Source organism: Talpa occidentalis, unplaced genomic scaffold (genome assembly GCF_014898055.3).
Source record: "Talpa occidentalis isolate TD23 unplaced genomic scaffold, MPIMG_talOcc4v2.1 talOcc4.3, whole genome shotgun sequence".
Lineage (NCBI taxonomy): Eukaryota > Metazoa > Chordata > Mammalia > Eulipotyphla > Talpidae > Talpa > Talpa occidentalis.
In genome coordinates, this window is record NW_023603184.1 from 143,247,928 (window position 1) to 143,268,830 (window position 20,903).

General features: G+C 40.8%; 1 long non-coding RNA gene across 2 annotated transcripts in view; it reads right to left on the bottom strand.

Annotated features, from left to right (window-relative positions):
• The window catches only part of LOC119254867 (uncharacterized), a 324,898-nt gene that overhangs the window by 9,916 nt on the left and 294,079 nt on the right, over positions 1-20,903 (bottom strand). For both annotated transcript variants that reach the window (XR_005127396.2, XR_008553669.1), the window contains 3 exons: positions 19,353-19,490; positions 18,586-18,726; positions 8,710-8,770 (listed from right to left, as the gene is read on the bottom strand). This is a non-coding gene — a long non-coding RNA (uncharacterized LOC119254867). The remainder of the gene's footprint in view (positions 1-8,709; positions 8,771-18,585; positions 18,727-19,352; positions 19,491-20,903) is intronic.

Sequence of the window (20,903 nt, forward strand, 5' to 3'; positions counted from 1 at the left end):
TAGAACCAAAGTTCTGCCCCAAGATGCTGATGATAGTCCCAGCCTCTAATGAGCAGGGGAGCTGCTTGTGTTTAACAATGCCATGCTCCAAAATTTAACATCCCCTTTTGGAGTCTGATGTTAGTTCTTCTGGTTTTAAGATTGCAGTGGAGGACTTGTGCTCCTGCCAATGTTCCTATTTCTTTTATTTTGTCCCAGTCAATGCTGTCCCAACAGGCCTGCTGAGTGCTGTCTAGACTTTTGCCTTTATTTACTCAACAATGGCATTCCCAGCCAAAATATTTGTGTTTCATCCTGAGGCTACCATCTAGTTAGAGCTGCCTTCCCAAGTCTGTATGTGTCCAGGTAGATCTGCTCAACCTGCACTTTTCTTGCAGATTCAGTGCCCCCCCCGCAGCTTAGATCTCATACGCTGCCCTCAAAGTATCAGACACATCCCCATGCCTCCCATCTCTATCCAAAGAGGTACCACGGTCTCAAATAAAAGGGATTCAGGTTTTCTGCAGACAAGTCAACACCCAGCTGATTGTTTGGTGCTATCAATTTATGACTTTGATAATTTATAATTTGTGATTAGATTTTTTAAGCTGAAGACTGAAATTCCTGGTAATTGAACATCATTTGAAAGGCTGTATTATGCACTGTATCACTGGCACTAGGATGCTTTAACTTCACCTCCACATTTTCAAAATAAATGATATCACATATTTGTTATTTTGACCAATATTTACTGTACCTTTCTAACATTCCAGACACTGAGAAAGCATTCAGGGTACAAAATGGGATAGAGTGGTCTCTGGATAGAATGGATTCTCTGGTAGGAGAATTAGAATGAACTATTTTTTAAAGTTAATTTATAAATAGAAGTGTCATTAAAGGGAAATTCAAGGCATTTTGGAAGATAATAAGGTGTTGCTTTATTAGTTTCCAAATATTTTGGAAATTAATAACATGGAACAGGGTAAGGAAGAGCTCTTTGGAGAAGCTGCATAAAAGTTACAACATGAAAGATAAATGCAAGTAAAGCCAAGAGCAGGAAGGAGAGCACCCTTAACAGAGACCAGGGCAGGCAGAAAGGCCTTAGGAGAACTGAAATATTCCAAAGTGACCAGTTTTCCTGAGCCAAATGTGTGGGCAAAGGGGGAGTGAATGAGGAGTTGAAGCCATGTGAGGCTGAGAAGGGACAGGTCTTAAAAATTGTTGTAATTCATATTTTTAAATTTGGATTTATCCTTGGGAAAATTAAATATTCCTGAAGGATTTCAAAGAATAGCCTTTGGTGATCAGAACCCCTGGCTGCCATAGAGAGAGTGGGCTGACTGTGGAGGATAGGAAGGCTGCTACTGTGGCTGGAGTGAGTGATTTGGTTCGAGCTGGGGTGGTGGCAGTAACAATGGTGAGCTGAGCTCTGGGTTGAGATATATTCTGGTTATGAAGTACACCGGACTTAAAGGCAAGTCATGTGAGTCTTTGATGGGGAAGGCATCATTCAAAACAGACTTAAAGAATTATAAAAATCTTTACATCAAGTACATTTAAAGATAGTGACCCTAGACACCTGTAACATGTCCACATGGTTGTCACTATCCTTGTCTCTAACTAGAAATCATCAACAATTCTCATAAAAGTGCTATGTCAAAACAACTACAACGTATACTATGTCAAAAAAATTAAAAACAAAAACATATTATTTGACCTGAAAACACAGTGATATATGTTTACTGAATCTCTCAGAATGTTCCACTCGCAGGAAAATGTGATGGTGGGGAGTTTGAAATAATAATAAAACAACAAAACTAGCAGGCAACCATAAATACAAGAGACATCTGTGAGGGGAGGGGAGGAAAAGGGATCAAAACAGGGGAGAGAAGAGCACAAGGGACTGTGGTGATGGCTCACAGGTGAACTGGTGGTGGAAATTTTATGGGGAATACATAATTATGTAAAAGATATAAATAAAAATTATATAAAAAAAAGAAAAAATCAACCTTCTGGACTTGGGATTTGAACCTGTGTTTTCAGTGACATTTGAAGGTGATACTCCCCCTTAGAATGAGAGAGCGGCAAATCTTAGAGGTGCTTTGATGGTTTCATTTAGGGGTCATGGCAAAAGGTGCCCCAGTTTATCCCAAGACAACCTCCTTTGAAGGATCAGTCAATCCATAGGGCCAGAGGAGACTGCTTTGCCCTCGGCCCTTTCAGAATCTCAGGGACATAGAATAGCATATCATCTTTTATCTGAATTTAGTATAGAAGAATATCAAACACATATGTTTCTTGAATAACTTATTTTTATGCTTTTTTTTTTTGATGGTACTGTTTGATTCCAGAGGAAACTTCTCTCTGCTAGTGTATGGCTATGTACACTGAAGTTGAGGGAGGGCATTGTTAGGAGAAACAGGGAGCATCTGCTTCTTTCTATTGGAACCCTGATTTTTTTACTTACTTTGCCCATACATTTGAGCCCTACATCCTGATTCCAGGAAAAAGCCTATTCAAAAATCTCAGGAAGGTGGAGCAAGCTAAAGGATTTCTTGGAAAACATTACTAGATTTAAAAAAGTAAAGAGGTTCTGAACTTGAGAGACTGTCCAGTTGCAAGAAGCATCCTCACTAGTGCCGCAAGCACCCCAGAACTCTCACTCCAGATAAATCCTGGGGTCCTAGTAGAACTGGTAGAGCTTCTACTTTCTCTCCCTCCAGGACCTTCACAGCACATTGCTGCCTGTTTTCTGAAAGTCCATCAACACAACTTTCAGTTCGAAGCAATCACTCTGTAACATGCTTATCAGAGCTATTGAGGGGTCTGGTCTGTGTTGACAGGTCCCACTGAGGAACCGAAACATTAGATGGGCCTAGTCAAAGGAAACAGCTCAGTCTGTTGTCTTACAAGCACAAAGGATTTTATAAGAGCAATGTTTCCACTAAGTTATTGGACTAAAATTTTTATCTCCTTGTGATTTACTAGTGTTACTAACCCAAACATATTAGTGGTAAGCTTGTTCATTTCAGAATTTTGTACATCTATGTCCCCATGTACTCTCTTAGTAATCTACCCATGTACATCTGGGGTTTTTTCTATATTAGGGTAAGTTTCATACTGTAGAATCAGAAAATTAAGGGGCATGAAAGGCAGTGCCTTGATCACAGAAGGTTACGTTTGTTCCCAGGATGGAGCCAGGGGCTTGCTGGGTGAGAGCTGGGTGATGCTTTATTCATTATTAAGTTTAACTCATTTCTTTTAATAAATTGTGTTTTTTCCCCCATCAACAAACATTTATTTTCAACTAACTCTGCCAGATGCTACACTCATTGCCCTTAAATGTCTTATATTCTAGAATAGGGTTTCTCAGCCCTGGGCATGATCATCGTTGGCTGGACAATTGCTTATGGAGGGGGCGGGGGCTGCCAAGTTTATTTAGGGGATTTAGCAATACTCCTGGCTTCTACCCACTAGGTGACAGTAACATCCTCAAGTTGTGGCAACCAAAAAATATTTACAGACTTGCTAAAAAGCCCCTAGTTGAGACTCACTAGAAGCAAAACCAAGCAAGCATATAAGTACTTAAAATGCAAGCAGAAATGTAATGAGGCACAGAGAAACAAGTATAGGCTTCAGAGTCAATTGGCCTAAACTTGAATTCTACTTTTATCAATCAGGTTACTTAACCTCTTTACTCAGTTGCTTGTACGCCTATAAAACAGGGCTAATTATAGTGTCTGCCATATCTTGGGTTCTAGTCAGGATTAAATGGCATGATGTGTGTATGTGTGTATGCGAGAGGGAGGAGAAATAGATCAGAACAGATTTTGTACCACATTATCAGCCCTAAATGAATGTTAGCTCCTATTGTTCCGAGAGAAATATTCCATCACTTAAATATCAAAGAGGAATTCTGGAAGTGTCAGTGGGAAGCCCTCAAGACAGCTGCATCTTCAATTATAGCATTGGCCTAAGGTATCTCTGAGCCCTGATAACTTTATGGATGGATGTCCAAAGGATTAAATGATTCCAAATCCAATCTCCTTATTTTAAAAGTGGAACTGGAAATGCTTTGAAGAGATCTAAGATATCTAAAGATTAATTATCAAGCTCCTTTCTCAAATGTCCGTTCATCTTGGCTGTTTATTACAGATTACAATATAGAAAAGTCACTCTACGATGTTGTTCCTGGAAATTTCAGATCTATTTTACTGAACAAGATAAATTATTCAACTATGCTCTTGTCATATTCAACAGAAACATCTCCCATCAGTTGTGTACGTTCCTCCTTGCTTTCTTCCCTGGCTTCTTCCTCCCTTTTCACTATTTTCTTCCTTGTTTTCTTCTTCCATTTAACAAATGTCTATTGAGCATCTGTTATATCTCCTGTGCCAGGTTCTGGGTTTTAACTGTGACCAGGAATGATATAACCTTCCCACCAGGAACTTGGGCTGAGGATCATGTGTAGTGGCCACAGTCAGAGAGACTCTAGTCTATAGCTGTAAATTCACATAATCTATAGATTTATTTTCTTTTCATTGTTGGCAGGAATGCAAAGTGGTATAACTACCATGAAAAATGTAATGGAGTTTCCTCCAAACACTCATAATTAGAACTACTATCCAATCCATAAATCCCACTTCTGGATAAATATTCAAGAGATCTGAACACAGAACGTGCAGAGATATCTACATATCCATATTCACAGCAGCACTATTCACTAATCAGATGTTAAAGTAGCACAAGTGTCCTTGGATGAAAGGATGAACAAAATACTGTGTGTATATTTATACAATGACATATTATTTAGCCTTACTAAAGGAAATTCTGGCAGAAACTAGAATAGCAATTGGCATGGGTTAGGGAGAGAGCAAAAAAGGGAGTGGCTGGCTGATGTGTACAGAGTTTAATTTGGCAAGATGAAAAAGTTCTGGAGATGGTTACACAACTCTGTGGACATACTGAAAACTACTGAACACTTAAAAAATATTAAGAGGGGACCCTCCCTGGTGGTGTAGAGGTTAAGTAGTTTCAGTGCTATCATGCTATCACCGCTGTGGCCTGAATTCGATCCCTGGCCAGAGAGCTGACCCACATGGTGCAGCAGACCTCTCCTGTCTTACCTGCTGCTCCCCTCAGCAGTGCTTTTGGTCCGTCTGCCTGTTCTGCTTCCAGCTCTATCTGTGGTAAATCCTCTCACCCTCCGGCGCCTCTGGCCTGTACCCCAGTTCTTGTATAAAAATAAATATATCTTTAAAAATAATAAAATAAAATTGCAGCAGCAATTTAAATTACTTAATGGATAATAAATTTATAATTAATTACAACATAAGTAGTGTTGTGTGGTATACCTTCTACTTTATTATATTATCATCTTAGAGAACAGCCGTGACTATTCGAATACATTCTTTTGTAATTCCAATGGAGTCTGAGTTTTGGTGCAACTGGTCTCAGTTATGAGCATCATTATATATCAGATATTCAGAGATGGCTATTCAAGATATTGCCTGCAAGGCTTAAGACATCTTCCTTGTGTTCAATGCAAAATATTTCTTAGACAAATTGGCACCAGAAGCCAAGGGGAAAAAGTTGGAAAATCTGTTCTCAATAAGGGTCAGTGACAAGGAAACTTCCCTTCTCACTTTTATTGTCTCATCTCTGAAAATCATTCTCTGCCACAGAAGTTTATACATTCAAACTTCAAAAATGCCTTTAAAGTCTTTACATTCAGTCTTTCCACTCGTTTTCAGTTCTTCCATCCATTTTCTGATCACTGAGTCTGGATTAGAAGGTTCCAAAGTTCCCATTCATCACCAAATGTCTGCTGTTCACAGACCCCAACACAGCAGCATCCTCCGTAGACGGCCAACAGATTTTATTCAAGGACACCTTTTGATGCTCTGGATGACTTAGATGTCCTCTTTCATAGATCTAGATATACTCACGTAGCAGCAAAGCAGGATCCAGAACTAAGATGTAGTAAGTGATGTACTGGCTTCAGATACAAAGCAAGGACTCTTCCAAAACTCTCTTAATCAAGAAGGGACTTTACTACAATATTTCTGACAATCCATATGGGACTAGGTATCAGAATTTAAAATTAAAAGTGGCTATTGTTTGTTTCATGAGCCTGCATTGTTAGGCAATGGGATTAGTCTTTTCCTATCAGCCACCATTCTAGGTTGCTGGCTTGCTAGATGAAGCCAAAATGGTTTATGAGGGTTGAAAATGGTGTAAGCATATTGGATGACACAGAGTTTTATATATCATCACTATTTTGATTGTGGAGCCTTTATTAACTTTTTCCAGTTGGCTCACATCATGAGAGGCTATTTTGATGGGGATACATAAGGGTAGGCCATTTTACACAGGGTCCAATATGGCAGCTTAAATTTAGCAATTAACACTGGGAGTGTGGTACAGAAGGAAGAGTTTGTCCTGAAACTGTCTCCAGGGAAGGACCCCATCATGGGAACTGGACCAGATGGAGTTTTATCAATTCCTGGCCATTCTTAATGAATTTTTTTTTCAGCTCTTGGCCTTTTGTCCCCGATACAGAAACATCATGAGATAATGTCTCAAAGTGGGAAATACACTAAAGCTTAAAAAATCTGGTTTTGAAAAATTCAGTGTCAATCTTTTTCAGAAAAGAATGGTTAAATATTTAAATCCTCAATAACTGGTCTTCACTGGCTAAGATATTGTCCCATTTAAAGAGAGGGTGCAGTCCAAGGCTGTCCTTCAAATAACCTCTATTTTCATTTTTCCACTGATACTTTCTCTATTGTTGGTATTTTCAAGAGGGTGATTGGCTAGTTGTCCTCATTTCACAATAAAAAATTCTGCATATTTGGCTCTGCCATGGTTCTCAAAGTGTTTCTCTAACCAAGTCCTTCTGATTTAAGGACATTTGAGTTTTTTTTTTTTTTTTTTTTTTTTTTTAAGCATAAAATGCACACACTGTCCGGAAGGCTAAGGAAAACTAATGTCAACCATTAACTTTAAAATCAACAATTAACACCTCAATCCAAATGAGCTTATAATGTTTTCTTTAATAATAAATGGAACAGTGGTTGGTAAGTTTTCTGAGTTACTAGTATTGGAATTTGGGGTGACACTGAAGGAATTAAAAGGTGAATGTCAGTTTTTTTAAAGAGCATTTTTTATATACCATCATAATCCTAGTCACCTGGTGTTCTCTCAGTACTATCTAGAGGTTTGAATAGGAATGCTCATTTTCCTGACTTTGTCCCAAGAAATGGAATACAAGAAATTCAAAGGAGTTAAAAAATTCTCATGAGTTGTAGCAAACAGGGTTTCTTTGGGTGCATTCATTTATTTCTGACCTAAAGGTCATGTCCTAAAGGTCATCCCACCCCACATACCTCAATTCAGTCATAAGACTCAGTCATTCTTACTGACCTCATAATAAGTAATATTAACTTATTTATAAATTTTTATATTGATCAAAATGGATAGGCAGCATTATGCATAATTTCAGATTCTGATGAAAATCACTACTAGATAAATCTTGAGCTCTAGAACAGAAAACTGTCTTTAATAGCTTCTGCAAGCATAACTGCACACACAGTTTGGCAAAGAGAGATATTCAAGAATGCTCTCTTGGTCTGTACAGTGCCAGAACTTTATTTCTGAACTTTATTTCTTATTTATTTCTTATGTCCTGTGTTGGTTCCATATGTCCTACTGAAAAGAACTAATTTAAAAAGACAGGAGGAGCATATGGGAAGGCCAAGGATGGACAAATATAAATATTCAAATTTCTTTTATTTACAATTTCACTCATACACACTTTTCCTTTTTACAAATGCAAGGGAAGGTGAAAGGAGCTTTTCCCAATTGACTTTGAATGAGATGGTTCCCAGCCTAGTGAGGCACAACCACAGAAGGACTCAGAAACTCATGAAATGTGGCTTGGCTTGACTACTGATTAAGAAAAGCACGGTCGGGCCTCCTTGGTGGCGCAGGGGTTAAGTATCACCACTATTAAGCTATCAGCAGCCACTGCAGCATGAGTTAGATTCCCAGCCAGGGAGCTGACCACATGGCACAGCAGACCTCCTCTGTCTCAGCTCTGCTCCCCTCAGCAGTATATTTCAGTAGATCCCCACTCTGTCTCCAGTGAATCCTTTCAGTCCCCGCACCTCTGGTCTAGACCCCAGTTCTTCTATGCATAAATAGATAAATAAATCTTTTTAAAAAAAGAAAAACACAGTGGCCTTATGCAGGAAAGTAGAGGAGGCTGCCTGGGGTGGGTTGCCTATAATCCAGAGACTGGAATAGAGAAACCCCACTGCTCCCCCCCACCCCAGCCAATCTCAAATATGCTGTTGAGACAGAATCAAAGTGGAGTCTTCATGTTCTCCTCACAAAGCCAACTAGATAGGCCAGGGACCCCAACAGGGTAACATAAAAATGGGTGTGTTCCTCCTGGGTGCTGCTAAACTTCACAGTTTACTGTCATATATAGAGATGCTTATATGTGCATTTAGAGGTTCAGGGGTGGGAGGGGTGGGGTCCTCTGCATACCCACGCTAAAGACACTTGTGAGAAAAAGTCAAACTTTAACAGGTAATAAACCCATAAAATCTGAAGCCTTCTAAGAAGAGCCCAGTTCATGTAAGATTTCTCCTTGGTTCCTCCCATGCTGGGACCCAGAAGCCAGACACTGGTTGGTGAGCTGGTGGAGGGAGGAGGAAGTGTTACCTTTCAAGATGTAGAGGAATCAGATGACCACCAAGCAGCCTCCACCAGGAGCAGGTCCGAGCTGGGAAGGAAGCAGAGTGGGTATTTGATGTCACAACAAGCTACAGTTTTGAATAATACCTCAGACAGGACATTTTGTTTTCTGAATCGAGACTCTGTGACACAAAGTGACTGGCACCAAAAGTGAGTAGCGAATTCATGGACCTCTTAGAGTTCCAGTTAGGGCCAGATGAAATACAAGCAAGCATCTAATTAAGAAGACATATAAATAAAGGAACACTGCATTCAATGACTTCATGAGCTCGGCTCAATTGAGTTCATTGCATAGAACCACTCTGGGGCTGGTGACAAGGACACTCACTGTGGTTGTCACTGCCCCTTTCTCTGTGTAGGCTGCCGTGCGGGGTCTCCTCTACCTGCTTCTCAAAGGTGAGCCCACACAGCTCCTCTTGGTGTTACATTAGAGACACTAGCTTGGAAAGCCAAGTGTAGGGTGGGCTCCTGATCTCAGGTGTAAGTAGGAGAGATAAATAGTCAAACCCGGGGCCTCCCTGGTGATGCAAGAGGTTAAGTTTCAGTGCTATCAAGCTATCAGCAGCCACTGAAACATGAATTCAATCCCCAGCCGGGGAGCTGACCCACATGGCACAGCAGGCCTCTCCTGTCTCACCTGCTGCTCCCCTCAGCAGTGGATTTCAGCAGATCTGCCTGCTCTGCTCCCCACTCTGTCTCTGGTGAATCCTCTCACCACCCCCACACACTTCTGGCCTGCACCCCAGTTATTCTATGTATAAATAAATAAAAATATACCATTTTTTAAAGTTAAAAAGAAAATAACTTTGAAATAAAAGTAATAAGAAAAAAGATGGGGGCACTAGCGCTGTCACGTGGTCCCACCCATTGTCCCTGGCAGACGTAGAATCTAACCTCTCTCTATTTTCAGAGTTCCTTGTTTATTTTTCTCCTTAGCACTAGCACTATTAATCTAATTGGGTTTTGCCCTTTTATAAATAATTTGTCTAGTTACTATGCTGTAATGTACCCAAGACAGAAGGTTTATCTGTTTGTTCACTATTGAATCCTTGGTCCCTGATAAATTCCTGGCATAGAAGATAATTCATTAATCAAAGAAAGGAATCAATGAAATGGAAAGGCAATTGATGGAATGTGAGAAAATATCTGCAAACCACATATCTGGTAAGAAGTTAATGGTTAAAGAACTCATGCAACTCACTAGCCAAAATAAAAACAAAAACAAAAGCCCACCAACAAGTGATCCACAGACATTTTTCCGAAGAAGACATACACGTGACCAACAGGTATGTGAAAAGGTGTTCAACTTCAACATCACTAATCACCAGGGAAACCAAAACCACAATGAAATCTCACCTCACACCTGTTAGGATGGCTATTATTAATCAGACAAGAGATAACAAATGCCGGAGAGGATGTGGTGAAAGGGAACCCTTTGCACAGTTGGGAATGTAAATTATGCAGCCACTATGGAAGCAATATGGTAGTTCCTCAGGAATTTAAAAATAGAACCACCATATGATCAGCCATCCCCTTTCTGGGTATATCTCTAAAAGAAACAAAAGCATTACCTCAAAGAGATATCATTGAGACATTATTCATAAAAGCCAATGAATAGAAACAACCCAGGGTTTGACAATGGATTAATGGATAAAGAAAATGTGACACATGTATATTAACTCAATACACCATTAAATCATCAAATATTCAAACTTTAAAATGAATGAAATCTTGTCATTTGCAACAGCATGGATAATTCTGGAGAATATTATATTAAGTGAAATAAGGCAAGGAAAGACAAATACTAATAGTATCTTTCATGTGCAAAATCTTAAAAAAGTCCAATTCAGAAACAGAGACAATGATGGTTACCAAGTACTGGAGGCAGGGAGGTGAAGAAAATGGGGAGATGTGGTCAAATGGTACCAAAATTCAGTATAAAAAAAAAAACATAGTCATGTGATCCTTGGCAGTAGCTTTAGAGATGTATTTGGGGACTTGACTCCCAAGGCGAGGAAAACAAAAACACAAATAAATGGGACACATCAAATTAAAACACTTTGGCAAGGTAAATGAAATTTGCATCAAAGTAAAAAGACATCCCACTGAGTGGGAGAAGACATTTGTACAGCATGCTATGTGCAGAAGATCTGAATAGATAGTTCCCCAAAGAAGACATACAGAGAGCCAACAGGTCCAGGAATAGATGCCCATCGCCTCTTATTAGAGAAATGAAAATCAAAATAACATAAAATAACAACACACACTTGTAGGAATGGCTATTATCCCAAAGAGAAAGAAAAAAACATGTGTTGGAGCGGGTGTGTACAGAAGGGAAACCTTAGACACTGTTCTTGGGAATGTAAATTGGTGAAGACATTATGAAGAGTGATATGGAGATTCCTCAAAAAATTAAAAATAGGAATATAGGCATTTCATACCATCCAGTTAGTCCACATTATTAACTCACAAAATAAAAAAAATGCTGGGCCTCTGTTCCCTACTCTCTCTGGTGAATCCTCTCACCCCCTGCACCTCTGGCTTACACCCCAGTTCTTGTATGCAAAAATAAATAATTTTTTTTAAAAAAATGCTATATTGAAGAGATATGTGAAACAATATGCTTGTCACAGCACTCTTTATAACAGGCAAGAACTGGAAACAAGCTAACTGTCTGTTGATTAAGAATACATTACAGGGCCTTCCCTGGTGGCACAGGCCATTGAGCGCAGCGCTGTGAAGCTGTCTGCATCCTCTGCAGCGCTGGCTCGATTCCGGGCAGCTGGCCGGCTGGTGAAATTCCCACATGGCATGGCAGACCTCTCCTGTCGCACCCACTGCTCCCGTCAGCAGTGTATTTTGACTGTCTGCTTATTCTGTTTCCCGCTCTGGCTCTGGTGAATCCTCTCACCCTCCCGCACATCTGGACTGTACCCTGGTTCTTGTATAAATAAATAAATCTTTAAAGAAAAAGAGAAAAGAATACATTACACACTTACACACACACACACACACACACACACACATACAGAGACAAGGCAGCCATAAAAAAGATGAAATCCTACCATTTGCAATATGGATGAACCTAAAGGGAATTAAGCTTAATGAAATAAGTCAAAGAAGGATATACACAGTATGGTTGCGCTCATGCAGTATACAGAGGAAACAAAAAAGAGATGAGATAAATAAAACAAACAAACAAAAAACTTTTGGACTACAAGATCAAATAGTGGCTACCAGAAGGGAAGTGCGGAGAACAGTGGTAAATAGGGAAAAAGAGAACAATGGTCTGGTGAAGGGTAGATTTGGGCTTTCATTTGTGAACTTAACACAGTATATATACACACTGATTCTCAATAATGAGCACCAGAAAATTATATAATATTATAATGCAATTAACTTCAATAAAAAAGAAAAATAAGTTCTGGGATTATAGTGTGCAGCATAATGTCTGTAAGTAGTAATACTGTTCGGCATACTTGAAATTTGCTGACAGATGAGATCCCTTGCATTTTCACTACAAGAACACTCAAATGATAACTGAGGTGGTAGATATGTTAATTAACTTGATTGTGATCATTTCATATATATGTATTTGAAATCACTGCACCCTTTAAATATATAGTTTTGTTTGCCATTTCCTCAATAGAGATGGTAAAATAAAATTTGGAATCTTTGCTGAATGAGTAGAATGAGTGTGAACGGTTATTTATCATACAACTTGTTTTGACAGTCATCAGAGCGCATTTATCACTTGGATGGGCTAATGGATGATGAAAGTCTTTAAAAATAGTCTTCTCACAACTACTGATGCAATCACCTAAAGTAAAAGAACATGAAGTGGGGCAGACACTCTCATTAGAGTCACGGTGCTAACTCTGGACACCTTAGCCTCAAAGCCTGCTTGAATATATCCTGTGGCATAGCTGCTTCCGATAGAGCAGGAAACAGTCTGCTGGAGGGTGAACTCAGATCTGGACTCAGGAGGGAAGCACAGCCCTTGCCACTGCCCTTCATCTCACTCCTTTGATTGCAGGTTTAGCTGCACACTACGGCTGTTGTGCTTCAGGGAGAAAACAACTGTTTTGCTGAAGTTATTACCAATTCAGAAGTTATTTAATTCCATGTTATAATTCAAATATTTTTAATTTCCTTACTTTGGTACAAAATTGACAAAATATGGAGGGGGAGTAGGGAGACCTTACATAAAAGGGACAGAGGATAAGATATTTATGGCAGCCTTCGTATTGCTAATCACTGTTAGTATAAAGAGAATGTACACAATGCAATTAGTGTCCCTACAAGATATGGGTAGATGTTAGCATGCAAGGATTTGGGACTCAGCATATAGATTTTATGACTTTAGTGAAATCTTACACTATACGGATTTTTAAAATGTCAAACGAGGCATATTCAGCTTGTAATCACAGGCTATCTCCCTCTTAATGTCCTTGAATTTTAAATGTTCCTATAAAGAAACCATTCACTTTGCTATCATCCTTCCAAACAAATTAGCTCTGTGTGTTGCATCGAACTAATTAGGATCCACAAGGGTTTGACTTGATGCTCTTTGTTGCAACTGCAGCTTAACTAATCTTCAAAAATAAAAGCCCCAAAATAAAATAGTCTAATGAGTTTTCAAAAATGCTTTTAAATTAAAAAAAACAAAACAAAACAAAACTTTTTCTTAGAATGTTCCTCTTGTGGTGATTCCCAGTATCACGTAGGGAGATACAAGGACAGTGATTCCAAGGCTGATACATTTTATCCACAAATAAAATGATAATGTGAACAAACACATGTTTGATCTGGGGCCCAGGGCTTGGCATGACTCACAGGAGAGATGCCTCCTTTGCTATCATTTGAGTCCCCACCCAAACCTAACCATCAAAGCAGAATAAGCACATGCTTGGAGAGAGAGAACCAAGTAAAATGCTCTTCTATTTGTTTTTAAAATCCTTTGAGACCCCATTGAATTTGGATCATGAAAGCAGAGCTCAGTTTGTACTTTTGACTTTTCCCAGCTTCACATTTTTAAAAAATGTTCTTTCACCACCTCCATGGGCAGAAGGCGATGAGCTTGCTTTGTTTCCCAACTGACCTATTCACAGCAAGTTAGTTACACCCACTTAAGTCCATCTTTCTCCCCACCCCCAATTTTGGCTAGTTCCACTGAGCCCCCTGTGGAGCTAGACACCGATACAGAGACTCCTGCTTTTGACAGAGAATGCAAGTACCCGCGGCCTCAAGACGCCCTTTCTTATTAAAGAACGAAATGCATGGAAGTTGTTAAAAACAAATCATTCCCATTAGGAAAAGTTACATGATTGGAAAAAGAGAAGAGCACATTGCTGTAATTACTGGTATATTAAGCAGAGAATGAACAGCTGCGTGAACTTGGAGTCAGTAGAATAACAGCCACAGAGCCAGGTTCCCCATATGGTCCTAGGGAGGGGGTGGGGCCTCTAGCCGCTTGCGGGGTGTAGAGGTGAGGAGGGGCAAACTGGAATCCCAATCAAGGGAGAAACTCAGGCCAAGAAATGTCTGGCCTCCCAATCCAAGCCCAGCGTCCTCCATGCTGCAGTGGGAAAATCCCCCTGGCTTCCACAACAAAAGTCTAAAATCAATGTTGTTTTTTCCTAAAGAGAGCAAAATGTGACCATTTTCAGATTTTTAGCTACCCCCACTATGAACAGAGAAGATGATCTCAGAAAGACTGAATCACTTCCTCAGCTTTTTTGGGGTGTGGTTATTCTTTGGGTGGTTGACACTGATTCATAAATGCTATTTGATAGAGCATTCACTTTCCTTCCCAATGAGAAGGAGGGCCTCCCTGGTGGCACAAGGGTTAAGACACAACCTATGAAGCTGTACGCAGCCTCTGCAGCATGAGTTCGATCCCCAGCCAGCCAGGGAGCTACCCACATGGCACAGCAGACCTCTCCTGACTTGCCCGCTGCTCATCTCAGCAGTGTATTTCAGTCAGTCTGCCTGTTCTGTTCCTCACTCTGTCTCTGGTGAATCCTCTCACCCCCCCACACCTCTGGCCTGTAGCCCAGCTCTTGTATGCAAAAATAAATAAGTATTTTTTTAAAAAGCAGCATAATGAGAAGGAGAATCCAGTCAACAGCAACTGGTCCTGATGACCAGTCCCAGCTTGCTGTGCTGAAAGCATGACAGCCTAATTGGCATTCCTTTCAGAATCTGGCAAATTTGGTAAAGGCAGACCAGCGCTATGGTAACCTTTCTTCATCGATGCAAATCCTAACAGAAAAGCATTCCATTCTTCTTACAATGTACGTCATAAATTAAACACAATAAAATTTATTGTCAAAACTCGTAGGAAGACATTCCTGAATAGAGGAGGCAGAAAATGCTTGCATTATACTGTTTCAGAGCTAAAATTTGATAGCCGCTAGAAGGGTTGGCTATAGGAATCTAGCTATTTACAGGAGGAAATGCCAAATAGTCTACATCATTTGCAAGGAGATGTTTTTGTAAGTACCATGTCCAAAACTATTCTCGTTTCCACTGTCCGGAGGCCTTTACCACAGGGATGGCGGCCAGCTGTTCCTCATTGCCACCGAAACAGAGGGAGAAAAAAATGGCAGCACGGTGGAATTAGAGGAATTCAAGCTTCCTGAAAATATGAGCGTGTTAACTCCAAGGAGATACAGAGTAGATTTTTTTTTTTTTTGCTGTATTTATTTTTTAAGAGGCATTTTTAAGACAGTCTAGGTGTACTTTTATTCATGAGTATAAAAATGAAATTGATAATCTTATAAAATTGTTTCAACTGAAAAAATGCTGGAAAATCTTTTAAAAAGATGACTGTGGGGAGTTAGGCTATAAGGAGGGTAATTTATTCAGTCGCACTATGTGCCATGAAATTTTATAAAGTGAGAGGGCATTATTAAAGAAATCCTTTCAGAAATGCATATATTTCACTTCATAGATTTTTAGAGAGGTGTATTCGAAGAAGGAGTGTAGTCATTTCTCTGCAATTACTATTTGATCATCATGAGAAATATCTAAATTTAAATAATACACAGTATTCTACCCAAATTAAGCACACTAACATTCCTTAGGAAATTATTAGATGATGGATAGATAGATAGACAGACAGAGGTTGATGGATGAATGGATAGATGGATAATGTTAAAACATCAGTGAGAACTGGGGTTTCCATCACACTGGATTTGGGGTCTTTTACTTAGAAATTTGTAACTATACCAAGAAGATTCTGAGCTAGTCACTTGTAAGACTTTCTTAGTAAACTGATTAATTAACAACTGTGGGAAAGGCATTCATTCCAGTGTTTATAGACCAGGTAAACTGTCACCACCAGACTTCTGAGCCCCATGCAATACTCTGCTTTATATTTCCCATCCAACTTGAAAGAGAATTTCTAGTAGATTTCATTCCAGATCCCCCAGTAGGCAGCACTACCTTTCAGCAACCAGAACATTTTTCTGGGCTTCAGTCCAACCTGGACATCTCAGTAGACACGGAGGCAGAAACGCGGGATTACTGGATTTCACTGTCCTTCTCGGATACCCTAGTAAAGGAGCATCACCTCCATTTGCGACTTTCTAGGGGGGAAAACCCAACTTGCAGATAACTAATTTTTTTCTAGCAATAAAAGGCTAAAACAAGAGCAAATGAATAGTTTCACTAGGTAAGTCCATCTTGACTTAAAACTCTGACATTTAGAGCATCAACCAGGGCCCTCTGCATGGGTTAAATAGAGTCAGAGATTATTGCTTCACACCTTCAGGAAATAATCAGTTACTTTGTTTGAGGTTAAAATTCAGGAGCATTCAAAAGTTTATCAGAGTCTGGAACTGTAAGTGAAATTATGACTTTTCTCTTTATCCTTCAATGGGCCATTTTCAAAACATTCCTTAAACTGGATTCTCAGTTTCTTCCCTATATATAAATTTTCCTTCATACAGTATAGAGTGGGTTCTACAGAAGAGTGGAGAGGGTTCATCTGGGCAGTTAAGAACACAAATCTGGATCCACACTGAATCAGTTAACTTCCAGCTCTGTCGCTTGCCAGCTGTGTGTCTTTAGGGAAGTTACTTGACCTCTCTGAGCCTGTGTTTTTCCCCCCTATAAACTGATATTTCCTAGCAACCCATTTTGTTGATTGTTTTGATGACTTTTTAATGTGCTCAGAACCTTGCCTGGAAGTGTTCACCCATCCTTCTGAGAGCTAATAGAGAGAAAAGAAGTCGAAATGGGATTACTCTCCACACACCAAGAAAAACACGGTGCACAATATCTAATTACATATCAATTCTCAATTTATGTTGAAGCAAAAGTAAATCTTTTTCTTGTAAATATTAAACACTAGATAAAATGAAGATCACCAGCTTCTGGGGGAACAGTGTCCGTCCTTCCTCCCTTACCTGTGCTCCATCACTCAGAGCAGAACACGTGAGTGGAGAGAAAAAGGTTAGGGATGGCGGGTTCATTTTAGCCAGTTGGTGCTAAGTCCCAGAAAACAGATAGCTAGAAGTTTCTCTTTTCTATGTCCCTCATTCACTGTTCCCTCCGCAGGGTACCCTCCACCCCAAATTTTCAAGACCAGGTAGAAGTATGACTTTATTCACTCACTTATTCACACAATGACTTAGCCACTATTGATTAAGCACCTACTATAGGCCCGGGAGTCTGGGGTGACAGAAGCCATACATTCACAAAGTGGATAAGATACAGTCCTTATTCTGAAAGAATCCATGGGTTAGTGGACATAAAACAAATGATCAAAAGCAAATGAAAATCAGAACAAAAATCCTGTGACAGGTGGCCAGATGGGGTGAGGAAAGAACAGGAGAGAAAGTCATGTCTAACTCTGTTTAGAAAGGTTGGGAAGTTTTCCCACCTGAGAAGAGGTTTGTTGTTAGGGCTAAGGGAAAAGTAGGAATTAATCAGGTGAAGAGTAGGAATTAGGGCCTCCCCGGTGGCGCAGCGGTTGAGCGCTGGGTTGCAAAGCTGCCCGCAGCCTCTGCAGCGCCGGTTCGATCCCCGGCCACCGGGCGAGTGTCCCACATGGCGCGCAGACCTCTCCTGCCGCCCGCTGCTCCCCTCAGCAGTGTACTTCGGTCCTTCTGCCTGCTCTGCTCCCCGCTCTGGCTCTGGTGAATTCTCTCGCCCTCCCGCGCTTCTGACTGTACCCAGTGCTTGTATAAATAAATAAATAAATCTTTTTTTAAAAAAAAGTAGGAATTAGTCAGGTGAAGACAGGGAAATTGAGCATGAGAAGCAGTGCAGGCACAGGAAATGCAAATGCTGTATGCTGCCCCCAGCCCAGGGCTGTCCTGCTCAGAGCCTGGGATGCTTGTGGCTAGAAAGCAGACACTTTGTAGCAGCATGGGGTTTGAAAACAGTGATGACACAGGTGCTTGCAAAAGGACACAGGTTGACAGGATGGCAGGAAGCCACTTGTGAAGTTTCCTACTGTCCTACCTAGTCTGATCCCCTGCCTGAAGGAATAGAGGAAGTATCCAAGATGCTGACAGCCTGAGGACATTTAAATAAAGCACGTGCCTTTTCCTTGTGAACCAAGTTTCAGGAATTCTGAAGGACAGAGCCATGGATAGTCTCCTACAAGACCCATGTCCCATCCTAGCATCTTAGAAGAGGGTTCTAAATGTCACAAAGGTATGATATCAGGGCACAGGCACCCTGTTAACCTCAGGGGCTTCCAGAATGCTAAGTGTTTACTTATTACACAATTACATAAATCAAATAAGTAATATCCTATGCTAGTGATTTATATTATGAACTTGTATGAAACAGCCTTTAGTCTAATGCTGGAAAATCACTCCTGCTTACCTGAAATCCTGCAGGAAGTGACCCATGCATGTGTAAGAGGCCCAGAGGGTGGAGCATGGGTATGGCTTGTGGAAAATCACTGAGGCCGCTCAAAGAGGGATTTTTACAGCTAAATATCAGGTCGGGGGGAGAAGCAGATTCCTGCAAATGAGAGTAGACAATATCAGAAAAATCAGTGGTGGGTCAGGGAGAACTAACTAGATGGACACCTTGCCAGCCTCTAAGTCCATTTGCCAATGAAAATCCGAACCCTTTCCAAAGACTGTTTGAAGCAGCAGCAGAGAGGGGGTGAGCACTGTTGAATCTGACTACTTGTGTCTAGATAATAGAGCTATAAAAATGGACTTGGATTAGCCCTTCTGACAATACATTGGACAGGACTAAGTCAGTTCAGGTTTTCACGCCCGTGATATGGAGGGAGAAAAGGACGATAATCACAGCATTTGACTTCTCCAGTTTCTCAGAACGCAGCATGAGCCAGCCTAGGAGATGGAATCTGAGCGGGTAAACACCTTGTGTGGTGGACCTCAGAGATGCCTCTCATCCCTCGCTCATTTATTGGGGGCCAGCAAAAACAACACAAAGATGGGGGGCACATCTGGAATCACTGTTCACAAAGCTAAGCTACCCAGCAGGTGAAGCATTTTAATCCCAGGCTCCACCGCCTATAAAATCGGCCTCATTTCTCAGCCTTTGTGAACAACCCTGGAAGAGGAATTCTCAGGACAAATACATGGGGGTGGGTGTAAATGAAAGGAGAGTAGCACCTGTCTCTGCAGCTGGCCAACAGACGTCGCTTTAATGTGCTGTCTGCCGGGAAACTCAGGCGTCTGGTGTTACGCGGAGCCTTCCCTGCCGTGGAGCCTGCAGTACGGAATCCTGGACCAGAAGATGTGAGGCTTGGTCTGTAGCCAAAAACAATGGTGAAAGGTACAACATGAAAAACATGGTAGGGACAAAGGAGCTCAATCACAGAACAACACACAACTTGGCCGTTTGAAGAAATGAACCCCAAACCCAAATCACAACTGGATCAACAACTGGCTGATCCCCTTTTACCTTCTAGTGCATCTCTGGCTGGCGACTGCTTATTGAAATGGGAATGAGGAGAACACAGCCGCCAGCGGTCTACCATGTCTCTATTTGGGGCTAGTTCTGGCTGGTCTCAGAAAAGCAGCTTGCAAGATTTATGTTCCTCGCCTTCCATCCATGTTTTTTTCTATTAAAGGGGGGGAATTAGAGCAAAGTTACCAACATAACTCCAACCCAGGGCTGGAGAAGTCCTAGCTGACTTGCAAAATAACTGTGGCTTCAGCAGAATCATGTGCCCAATAGTAGCAGAGGTGAAGACCATAAATGTGTGTTCACAGATTTAAAAAAAAAAACAGGAGAAAAGAACCTGGAATTGGGTCCACATTGGATGCAATGCTTGGTTCAGCTCCATAGAACACAACTAAGTTTGAATAATGGGAACAAATAGAATGAAGGGGGGGATTCTTTCCAAGAAAAACTTAGAGGAGGGGGAGAGAGAGAGACAGAGAGAGAGAGAGAGAGAGAGAGAGAGGAGAGAGAGAGAGAGAGAACAGATGCATAGATTTTAATGCAATGTACAGACCAGAGAGAGGATATCAAAGGGAAGAAATAGAGATGGGCTAAAAGCTAAAAGAATCACTGCTGGTGGTTTAGGTCTCACTACCCTGAATGTCCACAGAATGGAGTACACGTCTGTGTAGCATGAGTCCTGAGTTCCAGGAAGAGAAATGTGCTTATCACCTGCATATTGATGCTTGGAGATCCTGCAATGGCAGGAAGAAACATTCATGCCCCAACCAGAGCTCTGAGAAAATGCAAAGGCATTGGAAAAATAGGAGTAAAATAAAATTCACAACGAGCCTTGTGACTGAAGACCCTCTGAAGATCAGTGAAAGAGGGAGATCAAGAATTCCTTCACACCTGAAATGATGGCGCAGGGGTCCTGAGTGTGGAGCAGAAAGCAAAGGTTGGGCATCAAAATCACTTTGTTTTTTTCTACTTGAATCGGCCTGAATGTGGGCTCTAGCAATAACAGGTGGACTGATTGAGTCAACAGCATGTGGAACGCGAAGGCAGGCTGTGCCCAAGGAGGAAGCCAGTGCCCCAGGTGTTCACTCCAAAATGTTTTGGCAGTGAATTCAGACACAGGGGGAAATCATTTATACATGGAAAACTCCCAATGAACTTTAAAAAACTTGCCTAAAATACCTATTGGCATTTTCCACTTTAAATAGATATAAGTAGTTTCATTCTTAGTTTAAAGAAATGACTACTAAAAGTTTGCT